Consider the following 27,528-nt stretch of genomic DNA (forward strand, 5'->3'; position numbering starts at 1 on the left):
ACGTGGACTTGCAACCGGGACAACTACAACTTTGTGCCCAGTTGCGAGTCGAGCGGTGGACTTGCATTTGGGATGGCAACAACACGTACGGTCCAGTTGTCAGTATAGGGTGGACTCGCAACTGGGTTGGAAACAACTACGGGGCAATTTTTGATTCGAGAGGTGGGCTTGCAATCGGGACGACAACAAGACCTATGGGCCTAGTTGTGAGTTGATGATGGACCTGCAAGTGGGACAACACCTACTACGGGCCAAGTTGCAAGTGGAGGGGGCTCGCAAATAGGAAAATAAAGAAAAAGTACGGGGCACGTGGCAGGTTGAGGGCAAGAGCTTTCAATCGAGACGACAACAAGACCTAAGGGCCCGGTTGCGAGTCAATGATGAACTTGCAACCGAGAAGACAACAAGACCTATGAACCCAGGGACGAGTCGAGAGGTGGACTTGCAAGTGGGACATCTCTTACTACGGCCCAAGTTGTGAGACGAGGGGGGACTCGCAACTGGGACAAGGACAAGTATGGGGCTAGTTGCGAGTAGAGGGTGGACTTGCAACTGGGCTAAAACAACTAAACACAATATCTACAAAGTATATACTTTAGATATATATAAAAGAATATATATTATTCAGATGCATATATATAACACAATATACTGCAGCAGAGGAATAACAAAATGTATACAATTCAGATCATCCTAGAAAACTTAGTCTCTGTTACCAAATGATAATATGATATCACCCCTGAGTATGCATTTATCTAGAAACTAGTGCTTTTCACTGAAGTTATTAAGATAATTGTTGTCACAGAGACTACAATGAAAACTTAGTTTTTGTTACAAAAAAATAAAATGCATGTAAATAATAAACACTATAGGACATATTTAGAAAGGACATAAGCCTGATGGGTCCCCATTTGGATGAGCAAAAAAGCACCAGGCATGCAGAATACAACTGCACAGGAGCATCCATCGCTCTGCGTGCAAAAACATGAAAAATGGAGATACATACCAGTTTTCTACCATTTCCCATTCTAGTAGAGAATTGTGCTTGAATCCAAAAAACAAACAACTACTAAACCCAGGGACATTTCCCATTAAAAAATATCTACAAAAACCCAGATTAGTTTTGCTACAATCTGTCATCTAAAACAGAAGTCTAGAAGAAGAATGTTAGTAGAATATACATGAACGTAATGTTGCCTGTACCTGAAAATTCACTTGTAAACGAAAGATGAAACCCCTATTTGAAAACGGGGACAAATCTACTGTGAAAACAACTAAAAAACAGAGAGCATTCCCACTGATCCGAGGTATTAGGGACAAAATGTACTGAAAAAAGGGAATTCATTGGGATTGCAATAAAAAAAGGTACTGGAACCTGCTCACTGCCAAAACACAAAAAGGAAACCTAGAACCCTAAAGAAACCTAGAAACTACACCTGCTTCTACAACAAAAACACAAAAAAGGTTCAGGCATTTCGAACAAAAACACTCACATAGATAGCATATAAAAAGATATCACATATAACCATTGATTGGTACTGACATATGTAGCAGATAAGCAGTTACATTGACGGACATTTTTTTTTTCGAAAAGGGGGGATACCCCGGCCTCTGCATCAGTACGATGCATACGGCCCTAATTACATTGACGGACATAGCTAGCAAAAATTACATTTAGTCTGAGACAGATGCTAACACTGACCAACCTGTCGAAACTAGTAACTGATATTCACACATAAGACCACTGAAAAAGAGATCCCACTGCTGCACACTGCTGAACCTAACGACCTAAAAATTAACAACCACATGAATCTCTGTTCGATTTGGACAGAAAAACACTAGATCAAAATCAACTTATTGCTGAAAAAAGGAACGGAATCCTACCATCTAACTGAACATCTAGACACGAAATCTACACCCCTCCCACCCAGTACTACCATCTTGAAAATCTCCCTCGCATTTGTACACAGGAAAACTCTCGTTTGGGCAAACCCTAGATCGATGACAGTACACACAAACACCGCGCGGAGCAAAGAATCAAACAAGAATGGGGGGAAAGGGAACGGGCAAAAACCTGCTGCGGCTCTCTCCTCTCCATCTTCGGTCACGAGAATCGCGGCCGCCTGGAGGAATCACTGCCCCGGAGAGGAAAAGGTGAGCGGGGTGACGAAATACTAGTGGATGAGGGGAGGGACAGTTCATGGACGATACACTCACTTTTTTTTTGAGCAGCGGACGATACACTCACTTAGATTAGTTTTTTAGGAAAATAAAACGCTCGTTGTGGACAAACAGAAAACAGCCCACCAGGCCAATAACGCGAAAATAAAAAAGACAGCGGCCCGCCCCAACTGGTAACGAGGCGCGAGCCAGCGCGCGAGCAAACAGAACAATTGCATGAATCTTAAAGACAATAAGGATCCAATGGTTCAAGACTTAGATGTGAGATAACTATTTCACATCTAGATGTGAAATAGCAAACCTAATAAAAATATTATGCCCTACGGCCATGCATTATCGATCCATAAGTAGTGGTGCAAAGAACTCCGGCAGCAGTGCTGCAAACTAGAACACGTACGTACGCCCATGCATTATCGACCTAGCCTAGTTACACGCACTCCACCAATTTATGATCTCCTTCCTTTCGCCGGATCAAGTTAAAAGACCCATCGTTCACTCTACGTGTGACCCGGGTGGGCGGCCGAGCAAGCGTACTTGCACGTGTGCAGACAGAACAATCAGTTCGACGAACTAATGGACACTATGCTAAGTTACTTAGAGGGTGTTTGGATACGTTTTAGTCCCATGACTAAAAGTAGTGGGACTAAAACTTGCTGGCTTCATCCATGCTTGGATCCAAGTATTAAAAAGACTAAAATTAAGTTATTGAACATTTATTATCCTCTAAACCCTCCAATTCAGAACTCGCATGTGTTAAAGGAGAGGAATTAAATGAGGAGAGAGATGGCTAATACATATTTTAGTAGGTTTCCTATGACTAAAATTTTTTAGCCTCAAGACTAGTCCTAGTCTCTCTTTAGTCAGGGGTGCTTGGAACTTTAGCCTCTAAAAGAAACTATTTTTAGTCAGACTAAAAATAGTCCCTTGAATCCAAGCACCCTCTTATTATTATTCGTACTTTCACACGTACGTGTGGTGCGCAGCAGACAGCACGGGTGGCCCGCACGCGCGCTCTCGGTTAGTTAACTCTCAGGCGGTCGGCTCGATCGTTGTGTCCTTGGGCTGCCATGCATGGCAATGCGAGAATCCTATTCTTAAGAGCATGGTTACATGGGAGGATCCTAGAAGGGAGCTCAGTGACACTGTTAGTCGATCGATCTGGTTGCACCCGGCCGGCAAAGCCAGCCGCCGAAATCGGTAACTAGATTATGTACTCGAGCGGTTAGTTGGTTGGTCCCCCGGGCCCTAGCTCATTATTGAACTGCACGTGCGCGGATTAGTTGAGAGGGAAACCCTGGCTGGGTTGGGCATTAATTGCCTAATCCCTCGTCGATCCGTCATGCCAAGTTGACAATAATGCATAGAGTATCTGAGTAGTTTCCTACACGTAGGCGAGGCTGCGAAGAGCTCCAAATGCTGTTGCCCGACCAAACAGCCCTGCGGTAAAAGTCATTTCTTGACTCTCTAGATCGATCGGCATATATTTATATTTTGACTGGCGTACATAGTACCCCTGTAGTAACACAGTTTGTCCAGCATTTAACAGCACAGTTAAGATACTGGTATAGTATTTAAGCTTGCCCGCGCTTGGGCTACGTGCTAGTACCATGTCTTGTTCGATCGCGAGGATTTCCATATTCTAATCTGAACTACAATTAGTGATAGCAAATCGTTAAGCCTTTTCCAGTGCTTCATCGTGGACAGGTGCTAAACATGCGACATAAGCGAAAATATGACATGACACAACATTTAAAGAGAAGAGAGAGCATTTTGATAATTTCAGAAAGAACCAATGCCAAATGTGAGAATCTAAGCAACCCACTTAAATAAAACAATTTGACAAATGCATGAAAAACTTTAAGTGCTAACTCATTAAATAAAGTATGCTTAGCAACAACAAGTTAAGCACCTACGCACTGAGGAGTTGAGTTGCTAAGCTATTTAATGTATTTAGCACCTTATCTAAACATATTTGTATTGGAAAAGGTCTTAGGCACGAGTAGCAGCCAACAATTGCTGTAAATGGCAAATCGGGGATATGGCATGTGGTTCCGTGATCCTCCGAATTAAATGTTCTGTGATCCTCCGAATTAAATCAGCACGGAATCGGATGCATGGGAGAAGTAGTACATGGCTGAGTTAGTCTGTCAATCAACGGATAGATCCAAACTAACAAATAACCCTAGCGGCCGCAATCAGATTAACTCCACCGTCGACGCGTAGATGTGCACGCACGCTTGTTATTCCTGACTTGCAATTAAGGACGAGACAGATCAACTTGACAAAGAGAGGATACTGGAGTGTTACAGCATTAATGGCAGACATGGATGCAGACAAGTATAGTCCGCCATCATATGACAGTGGCATTAATTACAGGGCGTGCGCACGCGCTTAAACAAACATACAGGGCCGGAGGACAGCGAGTTAAATTTGTGTTGTCACGCGCAGGCAGATCAATAACGAACATTAGAGAGAATTGCAGGTTTAGCCAGCATCCGGGCCAGGGATTAACGGTATCCAAAGCATCATGTCCCTTAATTTCTCTGCACTTTTCTTTGCCGCCTAGAATTCTCTTAATCTGACGGAAAAAAAAGATCTGACCATTCCACGTCGCTCCGTGGGCGACGGGGAGGGTGCTTCACCGCCATCGCCAGCACCCTCCCCCCCCCCCCTTCTCCCTCGCCGTCATCAGAGGGCGCAGCCAGCCAAAGCCTGGCCTACAGCGGCAGCGGGACATTTCGCCTTCTTGCGTAGGGCCTCCGCCATGCGCCGGAGCAGCTAGGTCGGGACACCGCGATAGCGGTAGTCGCGGTGGTGTGGCGGTGGATCCCCACTGCAGCGGCGCTCGAGACCTGCAGTGCATGGCGGGCTTCGAGGTGGGGGATCGTGCAGGTGACGGGGTGGCAGCGGATCGGGATCCGCCCTGATCTGGCGTCCGTCTTCAGCCGACGGCATGGGCTATGGGCGACGCGGGCCGTTGGCATCATCATAATAATTTTTCTCATCAAAACTTGGGGGACAAAAAATATCATCTTCATCAAACATAGCTTCCCCAAACTTGTGGTTTTGCATATCATTAGCATTATAGGTATTCAAGGAATTCATACTAACAACATTGCAATCATGCTCATCATTCAAATATTTAGTGCCAAACATTCTAATGCATTCTTCTTCTAGCACTTGAGCACAATTATCGGAATCCTTATTCTCACGAAAGACATTAAAAAGATGAAGCATATGAGGCATCCTTAATTCCATTTTTGTAGTTTTCTTTTATAAACTAAACTAGTGATAAAATAAGAAATTAAAAGACTTGATTGCAAGATCTAAAGATATACCTTCAAGCACTCACCTCCCCGGCAACGGCGACAGAAAATAGCTTGATGTCTACTACACAACCTTCTTCTTGTAGACGTTGTTGGGCCTCCAAGTGCTGAGGTTTGTAGGACATTAGCAAATTTCTCTCAAGTGGATGACCTAAGATTTATCAATCCGTAGGAGGCCTAGGATGAAGATGGTCTCTCTCAAGCAACCCTGCAACCAAATAACAAAGAGTCTCTTATGTCCCCAACACACCCAATACAATGGTAAATTGTATAGGTGCACTAGTTCGGCGAAGAGATGGTGATACAAGTGGTATATGGATGATAGATAATAGTTTTTGTAATCTGAAAATATAAAAACAGCAAGGTAACTAATGATAAAAGTGAGCGTAAATGGTATTGCAATGCGTTGAAACAAGGCCTAGGGTTCATACTTTTGCTAGTGCAAGTTCCCTCAACAATACTAACATAATTGGATCACACAATTATCCCTCAACATGCAACAAAGAGTCACTCCAAAGTCACTAATAGTGGAGAACGAACGAAGAGATTATGATAGGTTACGAAACCACCTCAAAGTTATTATTTTCAATCAATCCGTTGGGCTATTCCTATAAGTGTCACAAACAACCCTAGAGTTTGTACTAGAATAACACCTTAAGACACAAATCAACCAAAACCCTAATGTCATCTAGATACTCCAATGTCACCTCAAGTATCCGTGGGTATGATTATATGATATGCGTCACACAATCTCAGATTCATCTATTCAACCAACACATAGGACCTCAAAGAGTGCCCCAAAGTTTCTACCGGAGAATCATGACCAAAACGTGTGCCAACCCCTATGCATAGGTTCATGGGCGGAACCCGCAAGTTGATCACCAAAATATACATCAAGTGAATCACGTGGTATCCCATTGTCACCACAGATACGCACGGCAAGACATAAATCAAGTATTCTCAAATCTTTAAAGACTCAATCCGATAAGATAACTTCAAAGGGGAAACTCAATCCATTACAAGAGAGTAGAGGGGGGAAGAAACATCATAGGATCCAAATATAATAGCAAAGCTCGCGATACATCAAGATTGTATCACCTCAAGAACACGAGAGAGAGAGGGAGATCAAACACATAGCTACTGGTACATACCCTCAGCCCCGAGGGAGAACTACTCCCTCCTTGTCATGGAGAGCACATGGATGATGAAGATGGCCGCCGGAGAGGGATTGCCCCCTCCGGCAGGGTGCCGGAACGGGTCTAGATTGGTTCTTGGTGGCTACGGAGGCTTCTGGCGGCGGAACTCCCGATCTATTGCGCTCTCGGATGTTTTTAGGGTATATGGAGATATATAGACGGAAGAAGTACATCAGGGGGGCCACGAGGGGCCCACGAGGGTGGAGGGCGCGCCCTAGGGGGGTGGGCGCGCCCCCTACCTCGTGGCCTCCTTGAAGCTTCCCTTACGTGCACTTCAAGTCTTCTGGGCTTCTTTTCTTTCAAAAATGAGTTTCGTGAAGTTTCAGGTCAATTGGACTCCGTTTGATTTTCCTTTTCTTCGAAACCCTAAAACAAGGTAAAAACTGAAACTGGCACTGGGCTCTGGGTTAATAGGTTAGTCCCAAAAAATGATATAAAAGTGTATAATAAAGCACATAAACATTCAAAATAGTAGATAATATAGCATGGAGCAATAAAAAATTATAGATACGTTGGAGACGTATCAGCATCCCCAAGCTTAATTCCTGCTCGTCCTCGAGTAGGTAAATGATAAAAACAGAATTTTTGATGCGGAGTGCTAGTTGGCATAATTTCAATATAATTCTTCTTAATTGTGGCATGAATATTCAGATCCGAAAGATTCAAGATAAAAGTTCATATTGACATAAAAATAATAATACTTCAAGCATACCAACTAAGCAATTATGTCTTCTCAAAATAACATGGGCAAAGAAAGTTCATCCCTACAAAATCATATAGTTTAGTCATGCTCCATTGTCGTCACACAAGAATGCTCTCATCATGCACAACCCCGAGGACAAGCCAAGCAATTGTTTCATACTTTAGTAATCTCAAACTCATAAACCTTCATGCAATACATGAGCGCGAGCCATGGATATAACACTATGGGTGGAATAGAATATGATGATGGGGGTTATGTGGAGAAGACAAAAAAGGAGAAAGTCTCACATCGACGCGGCTAATCAATGGGCTAGGGAGATGCTCATCAATTGATGCCAATGCAAGGAGTAGGGATTGCCATGCAACGGATGCACTAGAGCTATAAATGTATGGAAGCTCAACAAAAGAAACTAAGTGGATGTGCATCCAACTTGCTTGCTCACGAAGACCTAGGGCACTTGAGGAGGCCCATTGTTGGAATATACAAGCCAAGTTCTATAATGAAAAATTCCCACTAGTATATGAAAGTGACAAAACAAGAGACTCTCTATCATGAGGATTATGGTGCTACTTTGAAGCACAAGTGTGGCAAAGGATAGTAGCATTCTCCCTTCTCTCTTTTTCTCTTATTTTTTTGTGGCCTTTCTCTTTCTTTTGGGCCTTCTGTTTTTTATGGCCTTTCTCTTTTTGGGGCCTTCTCTTTTTTATGGCCTTTCTATTTTTTTCTTCTTTTTTTATTCCTCACTTGGGACAATGCTCTAGAAAATGATGATCATCACACTTCTATTTATTTACAACTCAATGATTACAACTCGATACTAGAACAAAGTATGACTCTATATGAATGCCTCCGCGGTGTACCGGGATTGCGATGAATCAAGTGTGACATCTATGAAAAATTATGAATGGTGGCTTTGCCACAAATACGATGTCAACTACATGATCATGCAAAGCAATATGACAATGATGAATGTGTCATGATAAACGGGATGGTGGAAAGTTGCATGGCAATATATCTCGGAATGGCTATGGAAATGCCATAATAGGTAGGTATGGTGGCTGTTTTGAGGAAGATATAAGGAGGTTTACGTGTGATAGAGCGTATCATATCACGGGGTTTGGATGCACCGGCGAAGTTTGCACCAACTCTCAATATGAGAAAGGGCAATGCACCGTACCGAAGAGGCTAGCAAGGATGGAAGGATGAGAGTGCGTATAATCCATGGACTCAACATTAGTCATAAAGAACTCACATACTTATTGCAAAAATCTACAAGTCATCAAAAACCTCGGTACTACGCGCATGCTCCTAGGGGGATAGATTGGTAGGAAAATACCATCGCCCGTCCCCGACCGCCACTCATAAGGAAGACAATCAGATAAGACCTCATATTTCAAATTTGTTACATAACGTTTACCATACGTGCATGCTACGGGACTTGCAAACTTCAACACAAGTATTCCTAAAATTCACAACTACTCAACTAGCACGACTTTGATATTATTACCTCCATATCTCAAAACAATCATCAAGCATCAAACTTCTCTTAGTATTCAAAACACTCATAAGAAAATTTTACTAATCTTGAATATCTAGCATATTAGGATTTTAAGAAAATTACCATGCTATTTAAGACTCTCAAAATAATCTAAGTGAATCATGAGAGATCAATAGTTTCTATAAAACAAATCCACCACCGTGCTCTAAAAGATATAAGTGAAGCACTAGAGCAAATGACAAACTACTCCGATAGATATAAGTGAAGATCAATGAGTAGTCGAATAATTATGCAACTATGTGAAGACTCTCTAACATTTAATAATTTCAGATCTTGGTATTTTATTCAAACTGCAAGCAAAACTAAATAAAATAAAATGATGCTCCAAGCAAAACACATATCATGTGGCGAATAAAAATATAGCTCCAAGTAAAGTTACCGATGAACGAAGACGAAAGAGGGGATGCCTTCCGGGGCATCCCCAAACTTAGGCTTTTGGTCATCCTTGAATATTACCTTGGGGTGCCTTGGGCATACCCAAGCTTAGGCTCTTGCCACTCCTTATTCCATAGTCCATCGAATCTTTACCCAAAACATGAAAACTTCACAACACAAAACTTAACAGAAAACACGTGAGCTCCGTTAGTATAAGAAAATAAATCACCACTTCAAGGTACCTTAATGAACTCATTCTTTATTTATATTGGTGTTAAACCTACTGTATTCCAACTTCTCTATGGTTTATAAACTATTTTACTAGCCATAGATTCATCAAAATAAGTAAACAACACATGAAAAACAGAATCTGTCAAAAACAGAACAGTCTGTAGTAATCTGGATCAAACGTATAATTATGGAACTCATAAAATTATAAAATAAATTTCTAGACCTGAGGAATTTATCTATTAATCATCTGAAAAAAGAATTAACTAAATAGCACTCTCCAATAAAAAATGGCAGCAATTCTCGTGAGCGCTAAAGCTTCTGTTTTTTTACAGCATGATCATAAAGACTTCACCTAAGTCTTCCCAAAGGTTCTACTTGGCACAAACACTAATTAAAAGAATAAAACCACATATAAACAGAGGCTAGATGAATTATTTATTACTAAACAGGAATAAAAAGCAAGGAATAAAAATAAAATTGGGTTGTCTCCCAACAAGCGCTATCGTTTAACGCCCTTAGCTAGGCATGATGATTTCAATGATGCTCACATAAAGGATAAGAATTGTAACATAAAGAGAGCATCATGAAGAATATGACTAGCACATTTAAGCCTAACCCACTTCCTATGCATAGGGATTTTGTGAGAAAATAACTTGTGGGAACAAGAATCAACTTGCATAGGAAAGCAAAACAAGCATAACTTCAAAACTTTAAGCACATAGAGAGGAAACATGCTATTATTGCAATTCCTACAAGCATAAATTGCTCCCTCATAATAATTTTCAGTAGCATCATGAATTAATTAAACAATATAACTATCACATAAAGCATTCTTTTCATGATCTACAAGCATAGTATTTTTATTACTCTCCACATAAGCAAACTTCTTCTCATGAATAGTAGTGGGAGCAAACTCAACAAAATAACTATCATGTGAGGCATAATCCAATTGAAAACTAAAATCATGATGACAAGTTTCATGGATATAATTATTCTTTATAGCATACAAGTCATCACAATAATCATCATAGATAGCAACTTTGTTCTCATAATCAATTGGAACTTCTTCCGAAATAGTGGATTCATCACAAAATAAAGTCATGACCTCTCCAAATCCACTTTTATTAATATAATCATCATAAATAGGAGGCATGCTTTCATCATAATAAATTTGCTCATCAAAACTTGGGGGACAAAAAATATCATCTTCATCAAACATAGCTTCCCCAAGCTTGTGGTTTTGCATATCATTAGCATCATTAGTATTCAAGGAATTCATACTAACAACATTGCAATCATGCTCATCATTCAAATATTTAGTGCCAAACATTCTAATGCATTCTTCTTCTAGCACTTGAGCACAATTATCGGAATCCTTATTCTCATGAAAGACATTAAAAAGATGAAGCATATGAGGCATCCTTAATTCCATTTTTTTGTAGTTTTCTTTTATAAACTAAACTAGTGATAAAACAAGAAACTAAAAGACTCGATTGCAAGATCTAAAGATATACCTTCAAGCACTCACCTCCCCCGCAATGGCGCTAGAAAAGAGCTTGATGTCTACTACACAACCTTCTTCTTGTAGACATTGTTGGGCCTCCAAGTGCAGAGGTTTGTAGGACAGTAGCAAATTTCCCTCAAGTGGATGACCTAAGGTTTATCAATCTGTAGGATGCGTAGGATGAAGATGGTCTCTCTCAAGCAACCCTGCAACCAAATAACAAAGAGTCTCTTGTGTCCCCAACACACCCAATACAATGGTAAATTGTATAGGTGCACTAGTTCGGCGAAGAGATGGTGATACAAGTGGTATATGGATGGTAGATAATAGTTTTTGTAATCTGAAAATATAAAAACAGCAAGGTAACTAATGATAAAAGTGAGCGTAAATGGTATTACAATGCGTTGAAACAAGGCCTAGGGTTCATACTTTCGCTAGTGCAAGTTCCCTCAACAATACTAACATAATTGGATCACATAACTATCCCTCAACATGCAACAAAGAGTCACTCCAAAGTCACTAATAGCGGAGAACGAACGAAGAGATTATGGTAGGGTACGAAACCACCTCAAAGTTATTCTTTCCAATCAATCCGTTGGGCTATTCCTATAAGTGTCACAAACAGCCCTGGAGTTCGTACTAGAATAACACCTTAAGACACAAATCAACCAAATCCCTAATGTCGCCTAGATACTCCAATGTCACCTCAAGTATCCGTGGGTATGATTATACGATATGCATCACACAATCTCAGATTCATCTATTCAACCAACACATAGGACCTCAAAGAGTGCCCTAAAGTTTCTACCGGAGAATCGCGACGAAAACGTGTGCCAACCCCTATGCATAGGTTCATGGGCGGAACCCGCAAGTTGATCACCAAAACATACATCAAGTGAATCACGTGGTATCCCATTGTCACCACAAATACGCACGGCAAGACATACATCAAGTGTTCTCAAATCTTTAAAGACTCAATCCGATAGGATAACTTCAAAGGGGAAACTCAATCCATTACAAGAGAGTAGAGGGGGGAAGAAACATCATAGGATCCAAATATAATAGCAAAGCTCGCGATACATGAAGATCGTATCACCTCAAGAACACGAGAGAGAGAGAGAGAGAGAGAGATCAAACACATAGCTACTGGTACATACCCTCATCTCCGAGGGAGAACTACTCCCTCCTCGTCATGGAGAGCACCGGGATGATGAAGATGGCCGCCGGAGAGGGATTGCCCCCTCCGGTAGGGTGCCGGAACGGGTCTAGACTGGTTTTCGGTGGCTACGGAGGCTTCTGGCGGTGGAACTCCCGATCTATTGTGCTCTCGGATGTTTTTACGGTATATGGAGATATATAGGTGGAAGAAGTACGTCAGGGAGGCCATGAGGGGCCACGAGGGTGGAGGGTGCATCCTAGGGGGGGTGGGCGCGCCCCCCTACCTCGTGGCCTCCTCGAAGCTTCCGTTACATGCACTTCAAGTCTTCTATGCTTCTTTCCTTCCAAAATTGAGTTCCGTTAAGTTTCCGGTCAATTGGACCCCGTTTGATTTTCCTTTTATTCGAAACCCTAAAACAAGGTAAAAACAGAAACTGGCACTGGGTTAATAGGTTAGTCCCAAAAAATGATATAAAAGTGTATAATAAAGCCCATAAAATTCAAAACAGTTGATAATATAGCATGGAGCAATCAAAAATTATAGATATGTTGGAGTCGTATCAGTAGCATATGTGATTGATGGTTGAGATGATGGAAATAAGCATTATGGAGTTTGTGAAACCTAATTTGGTCGCTACCTGCCCCACTATCAACTGAGCATGGATTGTGATGTATGTGCCCACAAGATATCTCGAAACCACGAATCAGTTGTAATGGAAACCTGTAAGTTTATCTTTTAACAACAACTTTAGTTGAGCCGCCAAAGATCACCAAAAAAGGAGTAGTCAAGCTGCATGGAGGGCGCTCCATAATTGTTTTGAGGCTTATAGGCCTATGCACAAACACATAATTGCCAAACCGCAACCTTCATTTTTTCCATTTGGTCGAAATGCCCAGTTTCAGTTTTAAGAGTTCAAACACTGAATAAAATACTAAACATAGGCAATGTCGCTATTCAACACTACTAGCTACATCTACTAGTCGAGGTCACATAACCTGAGGAGACAAGGCGATTGTAGGGTTACAGTTGCGAGGAGAGCGCGTCACCACCGGGCTTTTATATTCGGCGACGACATGTGATGATATGGCGTGGCGGAATTGGAGTATTCAGGAGCGCCATTAATGGTGTGTAATTTGGTGGGTCTTGGTGGTCATGCTGCAGGTGGGTTTCTATGTCAGTGCAAACTGTATGGAGGATCAAGCTACCAAAAACATAATGCAAGCACGTGGCAGAAGAAGGTGAAGTATCACTCGCGTGCGGGCAATTAGGTTTGGTGTACACTTCGAACCAGCCCTACTAAGTGAATACTAAATTAGACTAGGAAAGTAGTAAAATAGATCAAGTAGATGATAACGGATTTAACTAGTAGAACAGAGGCAAAGTCTTCGCATGAATTGAGCACACAAGTACCTAACAAAAAGATTGGAGCTGAAACATAGTCTCCACAACGACTACAGAACTAGATAGAAAAACGGTAAAGTCCAGCACAAAGAATAATTCCTCAAAACACATCAAGTTACAGAACATAAATATTGCGAGGAAAAGATAGCTTGGTTAAGACATGAATAATTTCATTCCAAGTTGAAACTATTGTGAAGGATCAAAGATGATGATAATGTCGCCTAGAGGATGGTGAATAGGTGGCTACCAAATTGATTTTTTTTTCTAGTTGATTTTAGAGTCAAGTGCAGTAATGTAAGTTTTCTAGAAATGCAACTAGGTGATACAACCCTATATGATGTGTTACAACAAGCTAGTAAGCTACACAGAAGGTAACACACAAGCAAGTAGAAACAACAAGTAATGTTAGGTAAAGAGACAACCGAAAGTGGTGGAGACAATGATGTAATTTGAAGTTCACACACTTGGGGTGTGCTAATCTCCGTTGGAGAGGGGGAACAACAAATGCTCCCATGACAACGAGTGCCTCACCTTCTTCTCCGAGAACCACAAGCAACAAATGATTTGGTTCTGTTCCATTAGGGGTAGCTCTTTGGGTGAGCTCCAAACTCTCACAAACGATCTCGAGGCACAACCGCGTGACTTGGAAGCGCCTAGGAAACCACAACTGTCTAGGGTTCGCCATGGACCCAAGAATAACAAGACTTGCAATGATCTCATGAGGCATCGATGGACTTGAGTTTTGGTTGGATGGAAGTATAGATCGGGTGCTCCTCTTGCTCTCTCTAAAATATGGAGTGGATTGGTTGGCTGCAGAGGGAGGAATCAAAGATTGAAGGTTTGGAATCAATTGTGTGAGAAGCGCTGTGTTCGTCACCTTCCAAAGGTGGAAGAAGAGGCCATTTACAATCAAAGATAAAATCTTCCCATTATAGCCCACTCAGTAAAGTCAGATGTTCCAATCATGTTGTATGTTCTGACCTTCCAGAGTTTCTGAGAAATGCTCTGAGACAGCCTCCGAGGTTATCCAGTAGCTACTAGACACATATTGGATACTGGTTCGGATGTTCCGACTCAATGTCCGACCCTACAATAGGGAGGAAACAAGTAGATCTTGTGGCACACTTCAGATTGGTTGGGAAATCATCATAAGGAAGGAATGTTGTTGGTGACTCGGTGAAATTTCACTCGTGGAACCACTTGCTCTCTACGAGAGTAGGTGTTATTTATAGTCGAAGCTCTGGCCAGGTGATCTGAAGTGGCCACGACTAGACCCTCCAACCAACATGTTGCTGACACTAGCACAATTAAAGTTGTGGATTGGAGAGATTATCACAAGAAATCTCGAGGGATGGATTGAAGATTTTGGAAATATGATAAGACTTAGATTAAGTTGAGGTGCCCTTGTGGAAACCACACAACATGATATGGGTTTGATTCCATCAAAAGTCTATTAAATACATACTCATTCACATGGATTTTCTCAATTTTAGGAGTCACGAAGCAAAGTACTAAAACCTTACATACTTGATAGAATGATTAGTTTCTTATGTTTTTGGTCAATAATCAACAAAAACCTACAATTGTGATGCTAGATTTACTTTTCAAACATTTATGGCAATGTTACCATTAACAACAAACCTATAAATCCGCTAGCACCATGTGGGAGAGAAACCTTTCACCCAGAGTATTTGTTGAAGGAAAGACCATTTAACTTTTGTAGGCATTCTATGAATCAATCTTAAGAGTTCTTCTTTTAACCTTTTCACGTGTTACTCATGCATGGTTTGGTGCATAACGACTACCCCACATAAGATGTTTCTACCTCACATCAATGTAATCTAAGTGAGCAAACCCACATGGTGAATTACCACATCTACCTGAATATTTAGTATTTTTGAGGATATTCAAAGTGGGCATATGGAAAACAAATGAGCACGTGCTACCAACAAGTATCATTCATTCTAGGGATCATGCTAGGGGGGGGGGGCAGCTCGGTGCATGTAGCTCCTGCTTGCGCAGTTTCTGGGGAAGGGTCCGACCACTTTGGGTCTACTGTACGCAGCCTTTCCCTACATTTTTGTAAGAGGCTTTATTCAGGACATGGAACCCGTGACCTCATGGTCACAAGGAAGCAGCTTTACCATTGCGCCAAGACTCCCCTTCATTCTAGGGAACATGAATCACACAAAAATTCATCTTAAAATGCCTCCTTCATTCTAGGGAGCATGAGATCTCACCAAAATTCTTCTTAAAATGCCCCATATTGATTCTATCATCAAACAACTAAAGTCATTTTCCCTTAATAACTAGTCTTATTATGTTCCATTTTGAACACAAGCCCCTTCTCCTTGTGCAAGCATGATGACTCTTGGCTTTGGGATGGCCTTACAAGACCAAATAAATTTATTTTCCCGTATTGGTGTACCTTCTCGATTAAGGAATGCTTTCAACTAATACTTTGAGAGGATAAATGTGACTAGGTAATAACACATTCAAAGATCAGTATGCTGTAATTTTAAGCACTATTTAAAACAAGCATTCCTCTTTGGCTAAGGTGCAGAAAATGAAGCCAATTTGTCATCCATAGAGACCTAACCGGAACAAAAGTGGTGGCTTGCATTTACTTTTGTTCCCACCATTCTGACATCCATTTGATCGATGAGCTAGATTCATTTGGATGTAATTTTCAATAAAATCACAATATACATAAACATTAGTCTACTTCGATACTCCTATTCAAAATAAAGATTACACAAGCTTATATTATGCAAAAACAAAACATATAATTTTCTCTACTCGTGTCGCTAGGGTGTCAATTTCACTAACGAGAACCAACTTCAATGGAATTAGATGGGAAATATAGGTGGTTTTTCTAATCAACACATGGATACACAAATTTTGGTCAGTTAGTAAGTTGGTTTCAAGTGGCTTAAGAGGTAGATGTGGTCACTAAATATTACATAGGTCAACTTGCATTGTTTTCTGCATATGGTAGATCAAATCACGAGAAAACATTTATACCATACGATTGAATATAGAACATGTGTGTATTACTAGAACATAAAGGACGCTAATTCAACCACATATCAGAAGCAATGAAAAAGTATTGTCAACTATTTGAGGAAAAATCATTTTTTTGTTAACGATAGGTACACTTTTGAATTTTCTATTGGCTTGCACCTAAAATTGACCATCATTTACTCTAGAAACCTCTACATAGAGATTTGTTAGACCATATTCTCAAACAGTTATATATAATTCATCCGATGCATAAATTAATCCATGGGGATATGTGATTTGCTCTTTTTCTTTCTCATACTAAGAATATTGACTTCAATAATTAAGTGACAATGTGTTGAAAAGAAGTAATTAATCTAACATTCCTTAAAAGTTATGAATTTAAGCTCAAGCATGTATAATTGTAACGATAAACAACAAAAAAGTATGCCAAGAAAAGTCTAATCCTAAATTTTATTTGCAACATTATGTGGTTAATTTTGCATAGTGTAATATAAAACTATACTAATTTAAACAATATGTTAGTGGAATGAGTTATGAAAAAGTAAAAAATGTGATCGTTTTTGCTACTTGTAATAGTAAAATCTATTAACTCAAGTAGTAAACTCGTAGAATAGGTTTTTAATTAGAAGGGGATAATACCAGAACTCCTCCAGAGTGGGATCAAATTCTGGAAGGTTGGGTGCATCAGCCCAATCCTAGCCACTCGAGCTAGCCTTGGTTTTTGATATAATAATGTCGGGGGTTTGGTGCAACATATGCCAACGGATAGCTTATCATGGTGGGGGCGAGTAGAACGTCGCTGGTGCCTAGAAACGGGATGAGGCAAAGACATGCACGCCGGCGAATCTTACCCAGCTTCGGGGCTCTCCGGGGATATAATACCCCTATTGCTGCTTTGCGGGGTCTCCGCATGATCACTATGGTCAAGTGTTTACACGGTTGCTCCTTGAGCTGTGTCTGGTGGTAGGAGAGGGCAAGGCTAGCTCCCTCCTTCTATCTGGTATGGTCTAGAACTACTGGGATCCCACCCTTTGCATGGGTGCCCTGGGGGGTTTATATAGGCCTACCCCCAGGGGTACAATGGTAATTCGACTGGGCGCGGGCCCAGCCGTCAGTGCCTCCGACCTTCGACTTCTCCGCCGACTGCTGGGGCCCGCTGACTGGTGGGCCCCGCTGACTGGTCTGGTACGGAGCCAACAGGCCGCGTCCGCCGCGGGCGGGTCTTGCCGGCTGCTGATTACTGTAGCCGTGCTCCTGATGACGCAAGCTCGGTCATGCGGTCATGGCAACAGCCCCGCCGCCTGGCGGGCGATCACTGTGGCCACTCCCCATCTCTTCTTGATTAATGGCGCGTGGGCCCCGGGGGAGGGCTCGGCCGACTCCCCCGGGCCGACTCCCGACGGGTCCGACTGGTGGTTCTTCCGCCATCTCCCGAAGTCTCGCTGACTGGTGGGCCCCGCTGCCTCCAGGCCGTACAGACAAGCCGTCATGGACGCAGGACCCGGTACAGTGGTGCTGATGTCTGGGCCGGCCGGGCAACAGTGCCACGCCGCAGGGAGATTTTCCCAAGTACGGCGTGCTGTAGCCATGCCCGCCCTTGGTAAGGGACGGGGAGTGGGCTTCATTGTAGCCACGCCCCTGCCCCGTCCCCCTCGATGAGGTCGCGGTTTGTCGGAGTCGCCGGCCGACTCCCCAAAGCCGGCTTCTCTGGAAGTCGCCCCTGGGACTCGGCCGTGAGCGGGCAGTCGGCCGCCTTGCCGTAGACTCCCCAGGAGGCGGCTCTTCGCCATGTGGTCTTGAGGGGCGCAGCCTGCCCCGATGTCTTGAAAGGTTATGGGGCTCGGGTTGGCCTACCCGTGGCCCATTACTCCGACAGTAGTCCCCGAAGCTGGTGAGGCGCCGCGGACGATCGGCCGAGAAGCCTCAGCAGTTTCTCTTTCCGGGTGCTCAACACATGGTCTTGATTGACTTCTACCGGGCTGACTAGAAGGAGTCGGACTCGCCCAACTCGGGCTCACTCAATTCCGACTTGCTCAGTAGTTCGAACGTCGCGGCGGGATTTCAAGTGGCGTTCTAGCTAAGCTTCCAGGCCGCCGCCCGTTCTTGGCCTGTCACGCGAGGGCACGTGGCCAGGCCGTCCTGCCAGCCCACGCGCGCGACGGGACAGGCCCGTAGGCGGGGCCCGCCACTACCGCGCCTCGGCGCCCGAGCGGATCCGCTGCGACCCCGGTGGATGGTTGGGATTCCCGTGAAGTTACTGCGCTCAGTAACTTTACGTGGATCGTGGGGGTCGTGGGGTTGCGGGCGTAGTAAATCCCCATGTCCGCCCCCTCGGCTTCGCAGCCCACGGGGCTATAAGTAGGGGGAAGAGGGGGGCACGCGTGCCCCTCCTTCCCACTACCCCCTGCTTTCTTCCTCCTCGCAGCTCCTCGCTCTCCTGCTTCCTCTTCTCTTCTTCGCTCCGTCGCACGCCCAGGCTCCGGCGAACGCTTCGGTGACAGCTCGCGATGAGTTCTTCCTCCACTGCCGCGCCTCCCCCAGTGCGCTCCGGCACCTGGGACGGCTCCGAAGTCCATGAAGACCATATCGAGTTCCTCCGCCGGACCCGTCGGCTTCCCGGCAAAGACCGCGTGCAGGTGCGTCTTGCGCCGGAGGGGGAGATTTCCCCCGCCCCGCAGGAGGGCGAGCGGGTCATCTTCCGCTCGCACTGCCTGCGCGGGCTGGGGCTGCCGGCGAGCAGCTTTTTCCGGTCGTTCATGGAGTTCTACGGCCTCTAGCCGCACCACCTCACCCCCAACACAGTGGTGCTACTGTCCGCCTTTGTGGCTCTGTGCGAAGGTTTCCTCGGAGTCCTCCCCACCCTCGAGCTCTGGAGGGAGTTCTTCTTCTCCAAGCTCGGCACCCAGGCCACGGGCGTGCCGGCTTAGTGCGGCGCCTTCATCGCCGTGCGAAGGACATGAGCCGACAACCACTTCCCCTACATCTCGCTGTTGAAGTCGGTGAAGATGTGGCAGAGGTCCTACTTCTACGTCAGGAAAGTCGCCACGAGGGGCGACTGGGTCAATCTGCCTGCTTTCGAAGCCGGCCCGCCGGCTGGCAGACTGCCCAACTGGTCGTACCGGGCCAGGTCGCTGACACCTGCGGGAGCCGGCGCCATCACGCGACTCCGAGTGCTGACGTAGTCGGAGGGTCTGACTGGTCCGGACCTGCTGTCCCCCTTCGTCTCGCGCCGAGTTCTCCCACTCCAAGGCCGCCCTCACATGATATGCCAGATGAGCGGGGGCCGCGACCCGAGTCGGGTGTGCACCAAGGACATGCCTCACCAAGAGGTGGCCCTTATGGTGAACTACCTCTTGGAGAGCAGGCTCCCGGAGGACTGGCGATTCGGCAAGGAGCCATACTCCCGCGCCAACCCCCCGCCCGTGGTGAGTCGCCTTTCTTTTCTTTCTTTGGATTGTCTTCTTCTTGCCGAGTTTTGTTCTGATTAGTCGGCTTTGGTTAGAATCCCCTTCTTCACCCACCAGCCGGCACCTCGGGGCCGGCCCGTGAGTTCGTCGCCGACCGGGCGGAGAGCGACGTCGACGACCCCGATCTAGGGGCAGCGGCTTTGGAAGACGACGCCGAGGGAGGAGGAGGGACGACAGGCGACTTTAGGCCCTCGGCTACCTTCGCCGACTGGCCTGAAGACGACACCGAGGGAGGAATCGCCCCTCGCCATCGGCCAGGAGCCAGCCAGCCGGGCGCGGGCTCTTCTGCCGCGTCGGGCGCTCCAGGCGGCGGGAAGAAGCGCCGGGCTGTGCCGACTTTGTTCGGCAGCCGACCGAAGAAGCCCAAGGGCTCGGCTGCGGCGACCCGGCGGGACGAGGTAGCCGCGAAGGCCATCCGCTTCCGTAAGGAAGTGACGAAGCCGTCGTTGGTCTCTGCGTAAGTATTCTGTCTTCAAAGTTTATTCTTTCTTCGTGTTTTGTCTGAGTCTCTGCTCGCCCCTCTTTCTTCAGGGCTCCCCTCTCTCTTGAGCGGGTCGCCGCTGCCTCCGTCATGGGGTCAGCGGAGACGCCCGCCACCACTCGGCGGATAGACCCCGCTACCGACCTCCAGGAGGCGATGGAGCGGAATGCGCAGGAGAAGCGCAATGAAGAAGAAGCCCTCCGCCTGGAGAAGGCAGAGGCCGACAGGGCGAAGGCCTCCGCTAAGAAGAAACTAGCGGAGGCCGAAGCCGCCGCCGCGGCGAAGCAGCAGGCTGAGGAAGCCGCACGCCGCCGCGGCGAAGCAGCAGGCTGAGGAAGCCGCACGCCGCCAGTCGGCCTTGCTTGTTACCCCGCTGAACTCTGCGCCGCCGCCCCCGGAGTTCACGGGGCAGACTGGAGAAGCCGGCGGGGGGAACCTCGTCGAGGAGAGGGAAGGCGGCGAGCCCTCTACTCCGGGCGTGAACATTCCGCCACTGCCTCCACCGCCGTCTAAAGGCGTGCAAGGTGAGCAGCCAGTGGACCCTCCGGTGCCGCTGACCGAAGACGAGGCCGTGGCGAGGCTACTCCTCCAGGTCGGCTCGCCAGCGCGCCGTCTTTTGGAGAAGGCGACTTCGGCACCCCGCCCCTGGAAGCCGGCACCGCCAGCTCGGCCGCTCCAGACGCCGAAGCGACGAGCGCCGCACCTATTGGGTGGGTGCGAGGAGGCAGCACACGGCCGCTTGTAGGATCGAAAGTATGTCTAGAGGGGGGGGGTGATTAGACTACTTGACCAAATAAAAACTTAACCTTTTCCCAGTTTTAGTTCTTGGCAGATTTTAGCTATTGTAAGACAAGTCAAGCAATTATCACACAATTCAAGCAAGCATGCAAAGAGTATATTGGCAGCGGAAAGTAAAGCATGCAACTTGCAAGAATGTAAAGGGAAGGGTTTGGAGAATTCAAACGCAATTGGAGACACGGATGTTTTTCCCGTGGTTCGGATAGGTGGTGCTATCCTACATCCACGTTGATGGAGACTTCAACCCACGAAGGGTAACGGTTGCGCGAGTCCACGGAGGGCTCCACCCACGAAGGGTAATGGTTGCGCGAGTCCACGGAGGGCTCCACCCTCGAAGGGTCCATGAAGAAGCAACCACCCACGAAGGGTCCACGAAGAAGCAACCTTGTCTATCCCACCATGGCCATCGCCCACGAAGGACTTGCCTCACTAGCGGTAGATCTTCACGAAGTAGGCGATCTCCTTGCCCTTACAAACTCCTTGGTTCAACTCCACAATCTTGTCGGAGGCTCCCAAGTGACACCTAGCCAATCTAGGAGACACCACTCTCCAAGAAGTAACAAATGGTGTGTTGATGATGAACTCCTTGCTCTTGTGCTTCAAATGATAGTCTCCCCAACACTCAACTCTCTCTCATAGGATTTGGATTTTGTGGAAAGAAGATTTGAGTGGAAAGCAACTTGGGGAAGGCTAGAGATCAAGATTCATATGGTAGGAATGGAATATCTTGGTCTCAACACATGAGTAGGTGGTTCTCTCTCAGAACATATGAGTTGGAATTGTGTATGTGTTCTGATGTCTCTCTCCACGAATGAAGAGGAGGTGGAGGGGTATATATAGCCTCCACACAAAATCCAACCGTTACACACAGTTTTCTAATCTCGGTGGGACCAAATCAACAAACTCGGTCGGACCGAAAAGGTAAACCTAGTGATTGTTAGAGATTTTCGGTGGGACTGACATGCAACTCGGTAGGACCGATATGGTTAGGGTTTGGGCATAACGTAATCTCGGTGAGACCGATTACACAAACTCGGTGAGACCGAGTTTGGTAATAGGCTAACCAGAGAGTTGGTCAAGCAAACTCGGTGGGACCGATTTGCTCTTTCGGTGAGACCGAAAAGTTACAAAAGGGAAACACAGAGTTTACATTGCAATCTCGGTGGGACCGATTCGCTCTTTCGGTGAGACCGAAAAGTTATGAAAGGGAAACAGAGAGTTTGCAATCCCATCTCGGTGAGACCGAGATCCCTATCGGTAGAACCGAATTGCTAGGGTTTGGCAGTGGCTTATGACAAGTGAAACTCGGTGGCGCCGGATAGAAAGAATCGGTAGGACCGAGTTTGGCTTAGGGTTTAGGTCATATGTGGATATGGGAAAGTAGTTGAGGGTTTTGGAGCATATCACTAAGCACATGAAGCAAGAGGCTCATTAAGCAACACCTCATCCCTCCTTGATAGTATTGGCTTTTCCTAAAGACTCAATGTGATCTTGGATCACTAAAATATAAAATGAAGAGTCTTGAGCTTTTGAGCTTGAGCCAATCCTTTGTCCTTAGCATTTTGAGGGTTCCACTTTCACATCCATGCCATGCCAATCATTGAGCTTTCCTGAAATAGTCATCTTGGAATAGCATTAGCTCAATGAGCTATATGTTGTTATGAATTACCAAAACCACCTAGGGATAGTTGCACTTTCAATCTCCCCCTTTTTGGTAATTGATGACAACATATAGATCAAAGCTTCGACAAATGATAATAAGCATGAAATATATCGTCGCTTTGAGAAGTATGTGACAAGTAAGAGCTCCCCCTAAATTTGTGCATATTTAAAATTTGCTTTGGACTGCAAATGCACAAAGAGTTAGAGTCATGGGTTACTCTTCCATGTCACATACATCTTGGTGGAGCGCTTAAAATGATAAGCATGAAATACATGCACTCATCACCAAGAATAGTGAATGATCACATAAGATAGATAAGATGATAATATTAAGCAAACATTAAGTGTAGCTTATGATCAAACACATAATCATCAATGTCTCACAGATAATGGCATAGTATCTCAAGCACTCAAAAGCAAACAAAGTTCGAAAAACCACCAAATAAAACAAGAGAGAAAAAGCAACACTCTTTCTCTCGAAGCCTATGATCTATACATTTTTCTCCCCCTTTGGCAACAAGTTACCAAAAAGTTCCTAGAAAATGCATAGTGCTAGATCGACGCTCAGGCTTGATCTTCTGGTGGTGGTGGAGTCCGGAGCACTCCAAGGACGAAGCCTTCTATAGACGTGGTCAGAGTCGAGGCTGAACTGGACGCTGGAGCTGGTGGAACTGAGGCTGTAGCTGGTGCAGACGTGGTGGATCTAGGGTCAGCAACTAGCACTGCAGACGACCTCGGACCTCGTGGCACTCTAGCAAAGGCATCAGTTGTAGTCTTGCCTCTCCTCTCCTGCATGTCATCCTGAAGTTGTTCCACTGCAGACTGAATCTCTGTTACTTTGACATCCAAGTCATAGAACTTTTGTTCCATGATCCTCTCTAAGCTCTGCTGATTCTGAGTGAGGGTGGCCAGTCCTTGCTCAATCCTCAGCGTGGATGCAATCAAGTAACCAAGCTGCTCTTGTTTGGTTTTCAAGAAATACTCAGATGCCTCCTCTTGAGTTGGCCTCTTGGCAGCTTTCTCCTTCCTTGCCTTCTCCTTCTTTGCTTGTGCTTGTGCAGATGATGGTTCATTCTCATTCATGACATCTTCAAAATCTGGACGGATGGGCAGGTTTTCCTTGTCCAATAAGTATATGCCTGTGCCCATCTTGGAGTTGATTAACTCCTGAATTTGTGGGGCATATCCACAGCTCCTCTTCTGATCAGCTGCTGTCCTCTTAATGGTCTCTACCATGAGGCTCATCACTTTGAACTTCTGTGGCACATCAAATATATGAAGCAAATTGATCGCATGGCCTTTGATCATCTTGTGATCACCTGACTTGGGCAACAAGGTGTGCCTAAGGATCCAGTTGATAGTTGGCAGCCCTGACAGAAGATAATGCACTGAGCCAAACTTGAACGTATCAAGTGCTTCATTTGGAATCTCCTTGTACATGTTGGACATAGAGTTGTGGTCCATCTTCTTCTTGGCATATACATCCAAGTCATCTTCCTGCTCTTCTGGGGCATTGATCAGCTGAGCCCATTCAGCAACTGTAGATTGGTACCTCGTACCTTCAGACATCCAAGTTATCCTACCATCTGGATAGAAGTGTGCCGTGGAGTAGAATTGCATAATAAGTTCCTCGTTCCACTTTGTGAGCTTTTGCCCAACAAAGTCTGCTACTCCACAAGCATTGAAGCTGTCTTGCACTCCAGGATAGTGCTCTTCATTGTCCTTGATTTACTCCCAATCAACCCATCTCATGTCACAAACTATGGGCTTCTTGTCCAACAAAGCTGTCTCATAGAAGTCCTGTTGTTCCTTAGTGTGAAACCTGTAATCAACATCAGTTCTTCTCCTTGAAGCATACGGATCTGCTTCTCTCCACTTCCTCAGCCCTGAGTCTCTTTTGAGCTTCATGTCCTCAGCCACAGGATGAGCATCATTGTGGTCTGGGATCTTGGGCTTGAGCTTTCTCAGAACATGCTCTTCATCATCTTCTTCAGCAGCTTCAGGCACTGGGGCCTTGTTCTTTTCAGTTGCAGGTATGCTCCTCGTATTTCTCTTTGGAGCTGTCTTGACCTTTGATGCAGCCTTGGGTGCTTCCTTGGGCTTAGATGCAGTAGCCCCTGATTTGATAGCATCACCCATTAGCTTGGGTGCCTTAGGTGCTGGTGCAGCAACCTCTTCTTCTTCCTCTTCTTCCATGATGGAAGCCTTTCCAAGCACTCTGGCTACGGTCTTCTTGACCCTTTCCTTCCTTTTCTTTCCTTCAGCAGCAACTGGCTCTATGGTTGCAGGCTTTTCAAGAATCTGAGTTGAGGCTCTGGCCTTTGGCATAGGCTGCCTACCTGCTGGCCTTTTGATTTTCAATCCTGGCTTTGTGCCTTGAGCTGAGCCATGTTCCTTCTCGAGCACTACTCTCTTTGAAGTTGCTTCCTCTTTTGCCACATAGTCCTCATCCTCTGATTCTGAGGTTCTCTTCTTCCTTTGTCTTGTGGCAGCTTTTGGCAGATTGCTAGGGGTGCTCCTGCTACCTTCATCTGAAGAACTTGAGGGACTAGTGCCCTCACTCATCTACACTGGCTGTTCTGACATGTTCTGGCTATCACTTTGGTCTGACATGATGAACAAGCTGACTGCTGACCCTGTGAATAGTTTATAGATGAGGTAGAGTGGATGAGCATCACAAAATGTAGAGATTTTTGCAAAAGAATAATTCAAAAAGTTAGTTTTAGTTTCCCACTGAAAGCATCTCGGATCTACCGATTTCTAAACTCGGTGATACCGAAGCAGTTTTGGCACCTAAACTGGTGAACTCGGTCAGACCGAGTCACAGTTCGGTGGCACCGAGACTGCTAGGGTTTCACAGAGTTCCAAAATCGGTCACACCGATAAGTAATTCTCGGTCAGACCGAGTCTCACTTGTGCAATGGCATAAGACAAATCGGTGGGACCGAGTTTTTCAACTCGGTGGGTCCAAGATGGTTTCGGCGGAAACCTAACCCTAAAATTTTCGAATTAAACCTAATCTACGAGTTCATTGACTGGATAGAAGTTTGACAAACGTGGCAAGAATCATGATGATCACAATGTGCTAAGAATTGGATTGGGGAATAGCACAAAGATCGAGTCCATACCCTAGTTCGACGGAGACTCGCTACGGCGGCAACGGCGGGGTAGAATTTCCGTTGACGGCGACGGAGACCAGCGACTGGAGGCGGCTGGCGGCGAGGAGACGATCCGGAGACCAAGTTGGCAGAGCAGGCTATCGCGCGGGCGAAGGGGTTCAGAGAAATTTCCAAATTTTTGCCCGTGACTATATATAGCCCGACCCTGTCGGTGTGACCGAGTGGAAAAACTCGGTGGCACCGAGATGCAAAACTGTATACAGTTGTTGCAACTCGGTGTGACCGAATGGTTCAAATCGGTTGCACCGAGATCGAAAACCTAGATCAACTTAATGATCTCGGTAGGACCGAAAGTAGGGTATCCGTCAGACCGAGAATCATAAAGAGGTTTTGGAAGTTTAAGTCTATGACAAATCGGGGACTCCGAGCGCTCCTCACACAGAGTGGTTTGAATCTGACTTGATCAAATTTTGTGATGTAGCATGAATAGAGTTTGAGACGAGAAAAGCATAGATAGCTAGAGGAGGTTCTTAGGCATTCTTGTCCATCCACTTGGCAAAAGGAAATAAAACCAAACAATCAAAACAACAAGTGGATGTCCTCGAATGAGTAAAATATGCAACCAGCATGCTCACACAATAAGATGGCAAATGAAATATGTGACAAGGCATGCACAACTAATTCTAGCATCTATCAAGCAATTTGCGATGACAAGGTCATCTATATATGAGTATACTGACTTAGGAGTCAAGTGAGAACACTTGATCATAGGTCATACTCATCGTTTAAGCTCAAGTGGGGTTACCACTTTTACATAAAGCATTGTTGTGTTCACATCTTTAGAGTTGCTTTAGCTCAAGTCTTAGAGTAAAGCCCCCCCTAGATGTGATATCCCCCCTTAGAGGGATGAACTAACCTCGGGTTTTGTCGATGATGACTTCATGTAGATGTTGAAGATGTGGATGCTCAATGTTGATGTAGATCACTTGGAGCTATCCATTTGAGTGAATTGCACTTTCAATACCTACATGGGTTAGTCCCACAAGGAACAAACAAGGATATCCATAGACATAGAGTGATGCACACACAAGATGATGTCCATGAAAACTTTTAGGTTACCTTGTCCCTTGTCTTACCAACAAGAGGGTTTGTGACTCCTTGAACTAGTGCAAGATGTAGAAGTTGATTGCACTTGTTCTTGCCAAAATGATAAGAGTGAAGTATGTTGGCGGAGTCACCCTCAAGAACTCTCTAGTTCTTCTTCTTTTGGATCCACACCATCTTGATGGGAATCCTTGGAGTTGTAGTCGTACTTGATGAAGTGGAACTTGAAGTAGTCTTGG

This window comes from Triticum aestivum, chromosome 6A (assembly GCF_018294505.1).
Source record: "Triticum aestivum cultivar Chinese Spring chromosome 6A, IWGSC CS RefSeq v2.1, whole genome shotgun sequence".
In the NCBI taxonomy this organism is placed as follows: Eukaryota; Viridiplantae; Streptophyta; class Magnoliopsida; order Poales; family Poaceae; genus Triticum; species Triticum aestivum.